We start from the raw sequence: 13,038 nt of genomic DNA, 5'->3' as shown, positions 1-13,038 counted from the left end.
AAGTGCAGTAGTTATTTAACATATCAATTGAAAGTCAGTATACATAATAAATACTATAAACCATATTCAATGTTACGGAACTGTAGTTGACAAGTCAACCACAGCAGGCTATATGATAGGCAATATGTATCCGTTAACTGGTAGTTGTTTCCTTCTCATGAAAAAAACATCATAAGTACCGAGTATAATGCATCTATTAAAGACAGAAAATACAATACAATACAATAATCCCAGCAATAATAATCCCTTTTCCAATGAATTGAGCATAATACCTTATAACACATAACTCCAAATTATCTACCTAGTACCTTTACTATCTGGTTCTTACCACCAATGAAGAGCAACATGCCAGCCTAGGTTGGGTTAGAATATGTGTATCCTTGAGATGAAGTTAGGTTATGGCAAAATTTCCTATGCTAGAATGTATGTATCCTTGAGAGAGGTTATGTCCAAAATTTTAGGTCAGAATATATCTCTGAGTGGGGTGCTGGCAAAATTTTATTTTTTGGCAAGTTTATGAAGGGTACGCTACACAACGTGAAGGGATATAAACTTGCAAAGCACTTCCGGTTAGGTACGAATAGGACTTTGCCAAAGACCATGGAACCTTAGGTTAGGTTAGGTTAGGTAAGGATATTTCTCTTGTACTACTACCACCACAATTATAGCAAAACATGAAATATATTGTTTTAGTTTACGTTAATTCACATAAAACAAAAAATTATTCAAATTCATATACAGTATAATGACCTCTTCACTCTACTGTACAACTAAATTTTCCTTTCTTTCAACCATAAGTTTTCACTTAGTACATTCATCTAAACCATTATGCCTCACTCACATCCTAAATTTTACATTGAGTTTATTTCTTACATGTCAAATTTATTCTGTGCAATGTAAATTTCATTCCATGTCTTAGCGTAAATGACTATCCGGTACAGTTTGCAGCTCATTTATAGTATAAAACGACCAAGCTTTGCCTACCATGGTAATCGATTTCTTTAATACTTGGGGAATTAGCCTTCTACAGACTATTAGGGTAGCTTGAGATAAACTTTTAAAGTTCATTAACGTACCAAACTGTTTTGGGGTATTATCCAACAGCCGAAACACTTTCCTTAATCAAATATCTAAAGATTAGGCAACATCTAGTTAAGATGTTTAGAAGGATTAAGCCAGTATTAAATGCCCATCCAAACTAACCTTGTTGTCCATGCACTTGCAGGCCTGCTTTTGTTGGCCACATGATTTCAAAATTTTTAACTCATCCCTGCCGCGACCCAAGATTGACCTGACCGACGTCAGCCTTTCCAACGCTAACCGCCGTGATGGAGAGACGCGTTCCCTATAGTTTTCCGTTGAGCGATGTGGTTAAATTTATTACTTATACCAATCAACTTGATGCTTTGAGGATGATAAGGTTTTTGGACTTAAGGAAGGATTTTGGCTTTAGCGACAACGAATAATAAGGTAAACCTAAGTAACATTTCTATTAGTACAGTGTGGTTAAGATATAATTTAGAGTGCTCCCCATCGCTTTTATTGTGTAAGAGAGAGATTTATTTGTGATTCACTTTATCCTAATGTAAGATTTTAATTTGTTTTAGTTTGTGAACTGGAATGGGGGTCTGGGGGCTTGCCCATAGCTGGGGATTGTGTCCTGGGAAGGGGGTCCAGTGCTTGCCCCTGCCTAGGAATTGTGACCTGGGAACTACTAGATTAGGGTTAGGGGCGTTTGTATGATAGCGGCCACCTGAATGTATAACGACGGCTGACTAATACGGCAGTGTAAGGGGGTCACATTTGGGGACTTAGCCACCGTTAGATAAGTAGGTAAGGACATGACTTGTAGGTTAGGTTAGTTGTTGTCCATTTATTATGCATGGGGGAGGAACTGGCCGCTGCTATACAAAGACTCTGTGGGTTTGTTAGGTTCTGTGGCCTTTTACAAATCTCACAAGTGTAAAATAATCACGTGGGGTGTATGGACGATAACGGCCACTTGTATGTATGATGACTCCTAACTTAGAATACAGCAGTCTAAGGGGGGTTGCAGGGGGCATTAGTCCCCCGTTAGGTAAGTAGGTAAGGACACAGCTTGTAGGTTAGGTTAGGGGGGAGAGCTTAGGATAGTTAATGTACATTTTATAAGCAAGCAGGAGGAACTGGCCGCTGATATACAAAGGCCCCAATCACGTTTTGTCCTGTTTTCGTACACCCAAAGTCCCAGGTTCCAACCTGTGTCCCTCGAGAGTTCCTAGTATGTAGAACGTTGAGACAAACAAGTGAAATTTCACTTATTTGATATCGTATGAAATGCCAAGCAGGGTTTTATCGGTGTTCAAACAAGTTTCTTTTTGGATATTCTCTTACGTTTCTGACACTCACGCTCCGAGTGGTTCCAGTATGTAGAATATTGGGACAAACATTTACAAAACTAGCGAGTCAAAATTTCATTCGGTAATAATTCCTGTGATAATACAGCCGATTTCTGACTTTTTTTTACTATTTTCTGGTGACGCCAATCCTGTTCCAACAAACTACAAAGGCGCCTGCTGAATTTACATCAAGATTCGGGAGCCTAGATTTCTCTATGGATGTAGGCCAGCCTGGACAGCATTAATTTATCTCGAGGCATTTTCAACACTGGATCTAATTGGTCACATTTTGTGTTTAAATGAATCCTTTTAAGTCAAGGTATTCTTGGGTATATGTATAGTTAAGTATATTCAAGAGTATAATGATCGGAGACTTATAGTTCCTTACGATAGAGAGCGTAGACTGGGTAAGATACACAACAAAAACCTGGATTATATTTACACTCTGACAGACGTCTAATAAAAACAATAACAATGGTAACTTGTGGAGGTGTTATTGATGTACCGAAGTAATTAATTTTGACAGGAGAACTTGATTTGGTGGCTCGACAACGAAGATACACGGTTTAATAAATTGACACTGACTAAAAACAAAACAAAGTCTCGTTCTCTAAAGTCAATTTGACCGGCGACTTGGCAGTGGTGGGAGTGTTCAGCACGAGATTTTCTACATAAACGTTTACATTCCGAGTTGATTGATTGATTGATTTGAAGTTCTCTGACATCGAAAGGTCATTGAAAGATTAAAATAATATTCAATTAAAACTAGAGAATTAGATATGTTATAAAAGTTAAATAGCATCCAGAAGACCTGCTTCTGATATCAAATTAAAATTGCCACTAGCATTGTACGACACACCATGTCCAAGGATCTTGACCAGGATCTGGCAGGATGAACCTGCCATCCTCACCTCAAGCTTCAAACAGATATTTATTTGTTAATTGCATTCCGAGTAAGTCCGTTATTATTATTATTAGTAGTAGTAGTAGCAGTAGTAGTAGTAGTAGTAGTAGTAGTAGTAGTAGTATGGTACATTGGTTATGAATTCATCTTATAAAATCTACACTCGCATTTGTTTTTTGACGTAACATTCGATATCACCATCTCATAGGCATTATTTCCCTAATGTTCCGTCAATCTTTTTTTATTCTATCTAAATTGGAATTTATACTCATTCATATTATCTACATAAAATTAATATCTCTTTATTGCAAGGTTAGGAATATCATGGGGAAATCGGGGGCGTTGCTAAAGATTTTGGAGACCCAAGGGGGCTGAATTAGTAAAGAGGTTCCCTCTCCCTTACCCTGGCAGAGGTATGGGACAGTGACATTGCCCTATCGAGCAGTACAATGACCCAGAGACTAACCATATTCTGTACTGTATACATATGATCAACGTCCAAACCCCATTTCCACCCGAGCTACGACCAAGGAGGGCCGGGCAATGGCTGCTGATGACTCAGCGGATAGACCTGTAGGCTCCCCCAAACCCTCTATCCTTAGCTCACAAGGAGGGTGAGGTTGCAGCGACCAAGAAACTAACGGGTTTGAGCGGGACTCGAACCTCAGTCTGGCGATCACCAGTCAGAGGCTTAACCATATACTTTTATTTTCTGCCCATGCTTTGGATGACCCCCTTCTCTTGGAGGACGGGGGGTGTCATGTTAACAAGCATCCCCCATGCCCCCTCTTGTCTGGGACACCCTTCTCTTGGAGGACAGTGGGGGGAGGGCATTCTAAAAAACTCTCCCCTACGCCCCCCCCCCCTCAGCTGGGGACAGCCTTCTCTTGTTGGACCGGGGGCGGGTGTCGTTTTCAAAAAGTATCCCTCACGTCCCCCTCTCAGCTGGGGCACCCTTCTTTTAGCGGACGGTTTTGGGGGAGTGATTTTAAGAAAAGCACCTGGTTCCCCTCTCAGCTCTGGAAAATACTTGACTACCAATGCATTGGAATTCTTATATCAACGTACATAGCGGAGCAATTTCTAAAAGCTCACGAATATAAAAGGAGGATCTGCTAATCTTGATTCATTTTCACTGCTGTGATAATTTCCATTCCAAATCAGCAAGACTTGTTTTCTGTGTACATCGGTTTCTCTAGTGATTATCATATGCCAGGATGGTGTTCTGCTATTGCGTCAGATTCTTTTTCCAAATAGGAAAAGGATCTGGTATTCATAAAAGAGTAGGCCTACTTAGTTTAGCAAAAATAAAAATTGCAACGGTCTGAAATCTGGTTCTAAAATTGCAATGGTGTCCCATCCCATACTATTATTATTATTATTATTATTATTATTATTATTATTATTATTATTATTATTATTATTATTATTATTATTATTATTATTATTATTATTGTTGTTGTTACTTGCTAAGCTACAAACCTGGTTGGAAAAGCAGGATGCCATAAGCCCAGGGGCTCCAACAGTGAAAATAGTCCAGTAAGGAAAGGAAACAAGGAAAAATGAAATAGTTTAAGAACAATAGCGATATCAAAATAGATACGTCCTATATAAACTATAAAAACTTTAACAAAACAAGAGGAAGAGAAAAAAGATATAATAGGGTGCCCGAGTGTACCCTCAAGCAAGAGAACTCTACCCTAAGACATTGGAAAACCATAAGACCATAGTAGAGAGGCCATGTCACTACCCAAGACTAGAGAACAATAGTTTGATTTTGGAGTGTCCCTCGCCTAGAAAAGCTGCTTACCGTAGCTGAATCCTCTTCTACCTTTACCAAGAGGAAAGTGGCCACTGAACAATTATCTCCATTCAGGTTCGTTCCAATAATAGGTAAAATGAGAGCAATTATCATTGATATGGCTATTTTTTCATTATTATCATTATTATTGGTATAGTTGTTATCATTATTATTGTTGATGTTATTCTTACACCAGATACTTAAACACAGAAGAATGATTTCTTCACAAGAGACAATTTGGATACCAAGAAAAGATCTCGTGAATTATCAATAGTATTTTCCCTGTTGGAGCCCTTGGGCTTATAGCATCCTGCTTTTCCAACTAGGGTTGTAGCTTAATAATAATAATAATAATAATAATAATAATAATATAATAATAATAATAATAATAATAATAATAATAATAATAATAATAATAATAATAATAATAATAAAACACGTAAAATACCAAGTGAAATATTTGTAATATGCTAACCAATAAGAGTGTGAAAAAAACTTGATTCAAGATGACGAAAAACTTTCAGCAGTTTTATGTAATATTGTTCGAAGTTCTTTACTTAATAGAAAGGATAAAGTCTTACCTTCTGTCCTGATTATATGGTCTACGGCAGGGGTGGCCAACCTATGGCGCATGCGCCAACAGTGGCGCATTGCACGATTACAAGTGGCGCACTATAGGCTACCCCAGAGATAATAAAAAAACCAAGCCCGCTCATAAAAAAATAATACCAAAAATACTACTGATTATTAGAAAAAAAACAAAAATAATTTAAGGGGACCTTCAGCTATGTTCTGCACTTTTTTTCTTTTAATTATTCAAAATACACCATTTCTATATATGTGTTAGATTTTAGACATATATAGTACGTACCTTAATCATATACCAACGTTACAGAAGACATTGAAAAAATCATATTACTACGAGAGGCCTTTGATAGTCGTTTTAGTGATTTTGCTGAAGAAGATTGCATGGTTGCATTTATAAATCCATTTTCACTTACTGAACATAACATTCTGAAGATGCCTAGTAATATACAGATGGAGCTTATTGGTCTAAAAGCAAATTCAGTGCTGAAGAGTAAATTCAATGAATTTCCCTCACTCCCAAGTGCATCTGAAATGCTTATTTTTGACAATTATAAACAAGTGAACATTTTCCAGAATTTAGAAAATTTACCCAAAGTTATGCCTGTAGCTTTGTAACAACATACAGATGCGAGCAAATATTTTCATCCATGAAAATGTTCAAGAAGTGAGGTCACGACTATCCGATTCAAATCTGAACTGTCTGTTGCTCTCAGTTACTAATTTACCTGCTAGTATTAAAGATTTAGTGAAAGCAAGGCAAAGTCAAAAGTCTCATTAAACATAGTTATGTTTATTTTTCCTGCATGTGAAATTACTTTTCGTTAAATCTGCTAATTATGTTCATATATTTTTATTAGTACTTTCAGGAATAACTAATGAATATTATCAATGCAAATTCAGTGTCAATAAAGTAGGTACACTTTACTTTGTACCCATGTTAAATCATTCCCTTTACAGCTGCTACATCTGTCCGCGCACACACACACATATTAATTTATATATATATATATATATATATATATATATATATATATATATATATATATATATATATATATATATATATATGTATAAAGACATATATATATATATATATATATATATATATATATATATATATATATATATATATATATATATATATATATATATAAATATGTATAAAGACATATGTATATATATATATATATATATATATATATATATATATATATATATATATATATATATATATATATCATATTATTATATGTATTAAAGCCAAATATGTCCAAATCACCATAGTTGAGGGATTGAAAGGGGGTTAAAGTTTGTGTGGCGCATCTGAATTAGAAGTGAAAAAAATTGGTGTATGGTAAACAAAAGGTTGGCCACCCCTGGTCTACGGGGTGTATAATCGCAAGAGCCTGTGCTTAGCCAGGAAATCTTCATTCATTTGTAAAATATATCAGGAATTCAACTGATACTTTAACTTTGGATTATTTTGATTTTCCACTTATCAAACATTTTGTAGATCCAATTCTCTTTTTTTTTTCTTTATTTTCTTATTTTTTTGAAGATAATATAAAAATAATGATAATAATGATAATAATAATAATAATAATAATAATAATAATAATAATTATTATTATTATTATTATTATTATTATTATTATTATTATTATTATTAGCCAAGCTACAACATTTTGTAGATCCAATTCGTTTTATTTTTTATTTTCTTATTTGTTTGAAGATTATTATTATTATTATTATTATTATTATTATTATTATTATTATTATTATTATTATTATTATTATTAACCAAGCTACAACATTTGCTGGAAAAGCAGGATGCTATAAGGCCAAGGGCTCCAATAGGGAAAAATAGCCAAAGGAGAAATAGAAATAAGGAGATAAACTTCAAGAGAAGTAATGAACAATTAAAATAATAGTTAGTTGCCCATCGTAAACATAAAAAGAATTTAAAAAATAACATATAATTCTAGTTTTTCCTTATCTCCTTTCTTCACTGGGCTATTATCCATGTTTGAGCCCTTGGGTTTGTAGCATCCTACTTTTCCAATTTAAAAAATAACACATTTCCAAATATGTACTTCAAACAGGTTCTGGAAATAGGCGGATATCACGAAAATGTGAAAACACAACGACGAATATGAAACTCTAAAATTTACTTACTTACTTTTACTTTTAGGGGTTTATTTCTCGCCCTCCATCAGACAATAAAGTCTGTTCAGGCGGACCTTGGTGTGTGAAAATAATTTCTTTCCAGTTGATATTTTGCTCTGAATCTTATCAGTTATTTCGCTAGCATTTGTATTCAGGCTTAATAGTTTTCAGATCACTATTATAACACTTTCTAAAAAGATAAGTCTTCAGGTTTTTCTTGAAAAATGTTCGTATCATGTTCGCGAGTGGTCTAAAATCCTCGCTATTTCTGTTTCCTACATAAAGTTCTTGTTTTTTTTATTATAAATGATTCAAAAAATTTTCTAAATACACATTTTCTTATGAAGTAACTTTCATACAAATTGGCTTCCACAGTTGAGAAAAAACTGAAAATTCTGAGGCATTTTGTAAAGTGGAATCGTTATTTTCCAAAAAACAGTTTCACTTTGATAAATCCAAAGAGTTTTTAGGCAGTCATTTGTTTTTCGAGAAATTGGCGTTTCTGTTTCCTACATAAAATGCTTGGTTTTAATTCTAAATGATTCAAGAAATGTTCTAAATCTAAATACACTTTTTTTATGAAGTAACTTTCATACAAATTGGCTTCCACAGTTGAGAAAAAAAAACTGAAAATTCTGTGGCATTTTGTAAAGTGGAATAATTATTTTCTAAAAACAGTTTCACTTTGATAAATCCAGAGCGTTTTTAAGCAGTCATTTGTTTTTCGAGAAATCGCCGCCTATGCTAAATTTATTTGCTTCCCACTTTGACGATGTATTCAACTTTCCATTATGAAAAGGATTGATATTCTTTTTCATGGAGAGATCACAAAATCCTAAATTCGAGTTTATCTTTGCCGTGTCTTTTGTCTTTTTAAATTTCACAAAATCCTAAATTCGAGTTTGCCTTTGACGTGTCTTTTGTCTTTTTTTAATTTCTGTTTCCTTTTTTACTCTTCCATATTTTTTATCATCTTTTTTCTATACCTGGGAATGACTCCTTTGATCAAGTTTTTAATTACCATTTCTGAAAGTTCATGTAACTGTGACAGATTTTTCCTTCTAAATAGTGTGAATGATTATGATACACATCACTGACTGGTGTCACAATACCAATATCTTGTTATTCATCAAAATCTACCATCAAAATGCTAATTATTATTATTATTATTATTATTATTATTATTATTATTATTATTATTGTTGTTGTTGTTGTTGTTGTTATTATTATTATTATTAATAGCTAAGCTACAACCTTAGTAGGAAAAGCAAGATGCTATAAGTCCATGGGCTCCAACAGGGAAAAATAGCCGAGTGAGGAAAGGAAATAAGAAAATAAATAAACGATATAAGAAGTAATGAACAAATAAAATAATATATTTTAAAAACAATAAAAACATTAAAATATTTTGCTAATTTCTTGCATTAACCCCACTAACAAATTCTTTCAATTTTCCTGAGATGAAATACAAAAGACCATTTCCCATAACAGTTCGGTTTTCCTAATTATACTTGAAGGTTTAAAGGTCGCTCATGAATGGCAGAGGCAAGGGACAGTGATATTGCCCTAGCACGCAGGACAATGACCTAGAGACTGGCCACTGGCCATATATACATATGATCAGTTCTCAAGCACCATTTCCACCCAAACTAGGACCAAGGAGGGCCAGGCAATGGTTGCTGATGACTCAGCGGGTCGACTTATAATAATAATAATAATAATAATAATAATGATAATAATAATAATAATAATAATAATAATAATAATAATAATGCTACTACTACTACTACTACTACTACTACTACTACTACTAATAATAATAATAATAATATGCTCAGCCTAAACAGACTAATGTCTCTTTTGAATGATCGTGAGAAGAGACTTGTACACGACGAAACCCTGTAGCTGACTGGTTTCAAACTAACTCCATTATCATTACAGCAACGTCTTCAGGCATGACCTCGCCAGCTTAATAATAGGATATAGTGCTCGTTCAAGTGAAGTTGAAGGGAAGAAATTATCATCAGAGTTTCCATGACATGATTGCGCAGTAAGTTGACTTTGGTTTCGTTCCTATCCTTGTAGGCCTACTGTTTAGAGAACAGTTTTGGATTCAGTGGTGAATTTCTTCCTTGGTCAAAAGCTGTGTTAGTATTATTATTATTATTATTATTATTATTATTATTATTATTGTTGTTGTTGTTGTTGTTGTTCTTTTTGTTGTTGTTGTTGTTGTTATTATGATTATTATAATAATAATAATAATAATAATAATTATTATTATTATTATTATTATTATTATTATTATTATTGTTATTATCATCATTATTATTATTATTATTATTATTATTATTATTATTATTATTATTAAAAGCTAAGCTACAATCCTAGTTGGAAAAAACACGATGCTATAAGCCTTAGGTCTCCAACAGAGAAAAATAGCCCAGTGAGGAAATGAAATAAGGAAATAAATAAACTACATGAGAAGAATATTGGGAGTTAAATGGCAGGACAAGATTAGAAATTGAATTATAAGAGAGATTACTCGAGTACCATATGTGGATGAGATCATGATGAGGGGTAGATGGAGATGGTTTGGGCATGCTCTTTGCACTCCCCAGGAGAGGTTAGTTCACCAAACCTTCAACTGGGCTCCACAAGGCACTAGAAGAGTTGGAAGACCAAGGGCTACATGGATGAGGACTATGAAGCGGGAAGTAGGAGATGACGAATGGAGAAGTATTGAATTAAAAGCTCAAGATAGAGACAACTGGCGAAATCTAACCGAGGCCCTTTGCGTCAATAGGCGTAGGAAGGGATGAAGATGATGATGATGTAATGAGAAATTAGAATAACATATTTTAAGATTAGTAACAACATTAAATTAGATCTTTCATATATAAATTATAAAAACTAAAAAACAAGAGGAAGAGAAATAAGATGGACGAGTGTTATTGTTATTCTTTTAATGATAAAAGAATTTATCCAGAGCACTGTATCGTTCGTTAGGTTAATCAAAATATTTCAACAACCGGTGGCTCATGGCATTTCCACTAGTCCATTAATCTGTATTAACGAAATCTGTCTATTGAATCCGAGCCTAACCTTTATTGTTTGGGAGATTAAAACTAAAAATAGATTTTTTTTCTTTTTTTTTTTTTAGTATATGTTGGCTAACAAATGACCAATCTATTGGAGAGCACACTGAACTAATCCTATCTGTTCTTTCTTTCGTTTTTTCAATTCCGCACTCGGCTTTTTATTTTCACTTTTCATTTATCTAAAACTTTGGAGTTAGATTAAAACTTATAATCTTCGAAGTTCAAGTTGAGGATGATGTACTTTAAGTTTCGAGTGGACTGTGGAGGTGAATAAACTGAATCGTGCACGTGCATTCGAAGAGAGAGAGAGAGAGAGAGAGAGAGAGAGAGAGAGAGAGAGAGAGAGAGAGAGAGAGAGAGAGAGAGAGAGAGAGAGAGAGTTACAAGGAGTTACAAGGATTTTGGATGCCTCAAAGACATTTTAGTCCATCCGCGGAGACTCCATTTGCTCTTGGGTAGAGCGAATTAGTTTAAACGTTTAGAGTTTTTGTGAGAGAGAGAGAGAGAGAGAGAGAGAGAGAGAGAGAGAGAGAGAGAGAGTTACAAGGAGTTACAAGGATTTTGGATGCCTCAAGACATTTTAGTCCATCCGCGGAGACTCCATTTGCTCTTGGGTAGAGCGAATTAGTTTAAACGTTTAGAGTTTTTGTGAGAGAGAGAGAGAGGAGAGAGAGAGAGAGAGAGAGAGAGAGAGAGGAGAGAGAGAGAGAGAGAGAGAGAGAGAGAGAGTTACAAGGAATCACAAGGATTTTGGAGGCCTCAAAGACATTTTAGTCCATCCGCGGAGACTCCATTTGCTCTTGGGTAGAGCGAATTAGTTTTTAAACGTTTAGAGAGTTTTTGTGATTTTAAGAGAGAGAGAGAGAGAGAGAGAGAGAGAGAGAGAGAGAGAGAGAGAGAGAGAGAGAGAGAGAGAGAGAGAGTTACAAGGAATCACAAGGATTTTGGATGCCTCAAAGACATTTTAGTCCATCCGCGGAGACTCCATTTGCTCTTGGGTAGAGCGAATTATTTTAAACGTTTAGAGATTTTGTGGAGAGAGAGAGAGAGAGAGAGAGAGAGAGAGAGAGAGAGAGGAGAGAGAGAGAGAGAGGAGAGAGAGAGAGAGGAGAGAGAGAGAGTGTTACAAGGAATCACAAGGATTTTTGGAGGCCTCAAAGAACATTTTAGTCCATCCGCGGAGACTCCATTTGCTCTTGGGTAGAGCGAATTAGTTTTAACGTTTAGAGAGTTTTTGTTATTTTAAGAGAGAGAGAGAGAGAGAGAGAGAGAGAGAGAGAGAGAGAGAGAGAGAGAGAGAGAGAGAGAGAGAGAGAGAGAGAGAGTTATAAGGAATTACAAGGATTTGGATACTACTGCATTTGCTTTTGGGTAGAGAGAGAGAGAGGAGAGAGAGAGAGAGAGAGAGAGAGAGAGAGAGAGAGAGATGTTTACACTTATTGGCTATACAGTATCTGTTCATACCTTAGTTTTTTCCACCACAAACACCATAGTATCTATGGAAATTTTCTATTAATTTTCCCACATTTTACAGAGAATTGCGAACATAGTTATAATTCATGTTGAATGCATTTACTTTATTGAAATTTGCAATAAGTAATCAAAATTATAAGTTGAATTAAAGGCAATTTTCTCCGTATATCAATATATTATTTTTCTATGTTGAATACTTTGACGTTATTATAGTATATTAAAAAAAAAAAAGTAAAAATTTTAAATTGAAATTAACGACATTTTTCACAGGTAAGTTTCAATCTCTTGTTAGATAATGCTGGATGCCGTTAGCTTATTATAGCATGTACGAAAATTAAGAAATAGCAAATTCAAAATTAAAGTTGAAATTAATAATTTTCATGAGATGGCTGCACTTTAGCCAGCAGAATCTTACCAGAAATATATTTTTTAGTTTTTTTTTTTTGCTCAGACATTCAACTTCAAACATCTAGTCCTTTCATTCATAAATGAATATATATATATATATATATATATTATATATATATATATATATATATATATATATACATATATATATATATATACATATATATATGTATATATATATTATATATATATATATATATATATATATATATATACATA

The 13,038-nt window shown here is 34.1% G+C and overlaps 1 protein-coding gene across 15 annotated transcripts in view; it reads right to left on the bottom strand.

Moving 5' to 3' along the window:
• LOC137634971 (G protein pathway suppressor 2) overlaps window positions 1-13,038 on the bottom strand; it is a 219,386-nt gene that overhangs the window by 109,567 nt on the left and 96,781 nt on the right. For 2 of the 15 annotated variants that reach the window (XM_068367546.1, XM_068367559.1), the window contains exon 1: window positions 2,821-2,988. The exons of 7 other annotated variants lie outside the window; for them this stretch is intronic. The gene's annotated coding sequence lies outside the window, so the exon portion shown is untranslated. Of the gene's footprint in view, window positions 1-2,820; window positions 3,023-13,038 lie in introns of those variants that run through there. 6 more of the 15 variants (XM_068367547.1, XM_068367549.1, XM_068367545.1 and 3 more) reach the window with 6 other exon arrangements.

Source organism: Palaemon carinicauda, chromosome 45 (genome assembly GCF_036898095.1).
Source record: "Palaemon carinicauda isolate YSFRI2023 chromosome 45, ASM3689809v2, whole genome shotgun sequence".
In the NCBI taxonomy this organism is placed as follows: domain Eukaryota; kingdom Metazoa; phylum Arthropoda; class Malacostraca; order Decapoda; family Palaemonidae; genus Palaemon; species Palaemon carinicauda.
The sequence above is the reverse complement of the archived record's forward strand: the minus strand, read 5'-3'. Positions and strand labels throughout refer to the sequence as shown.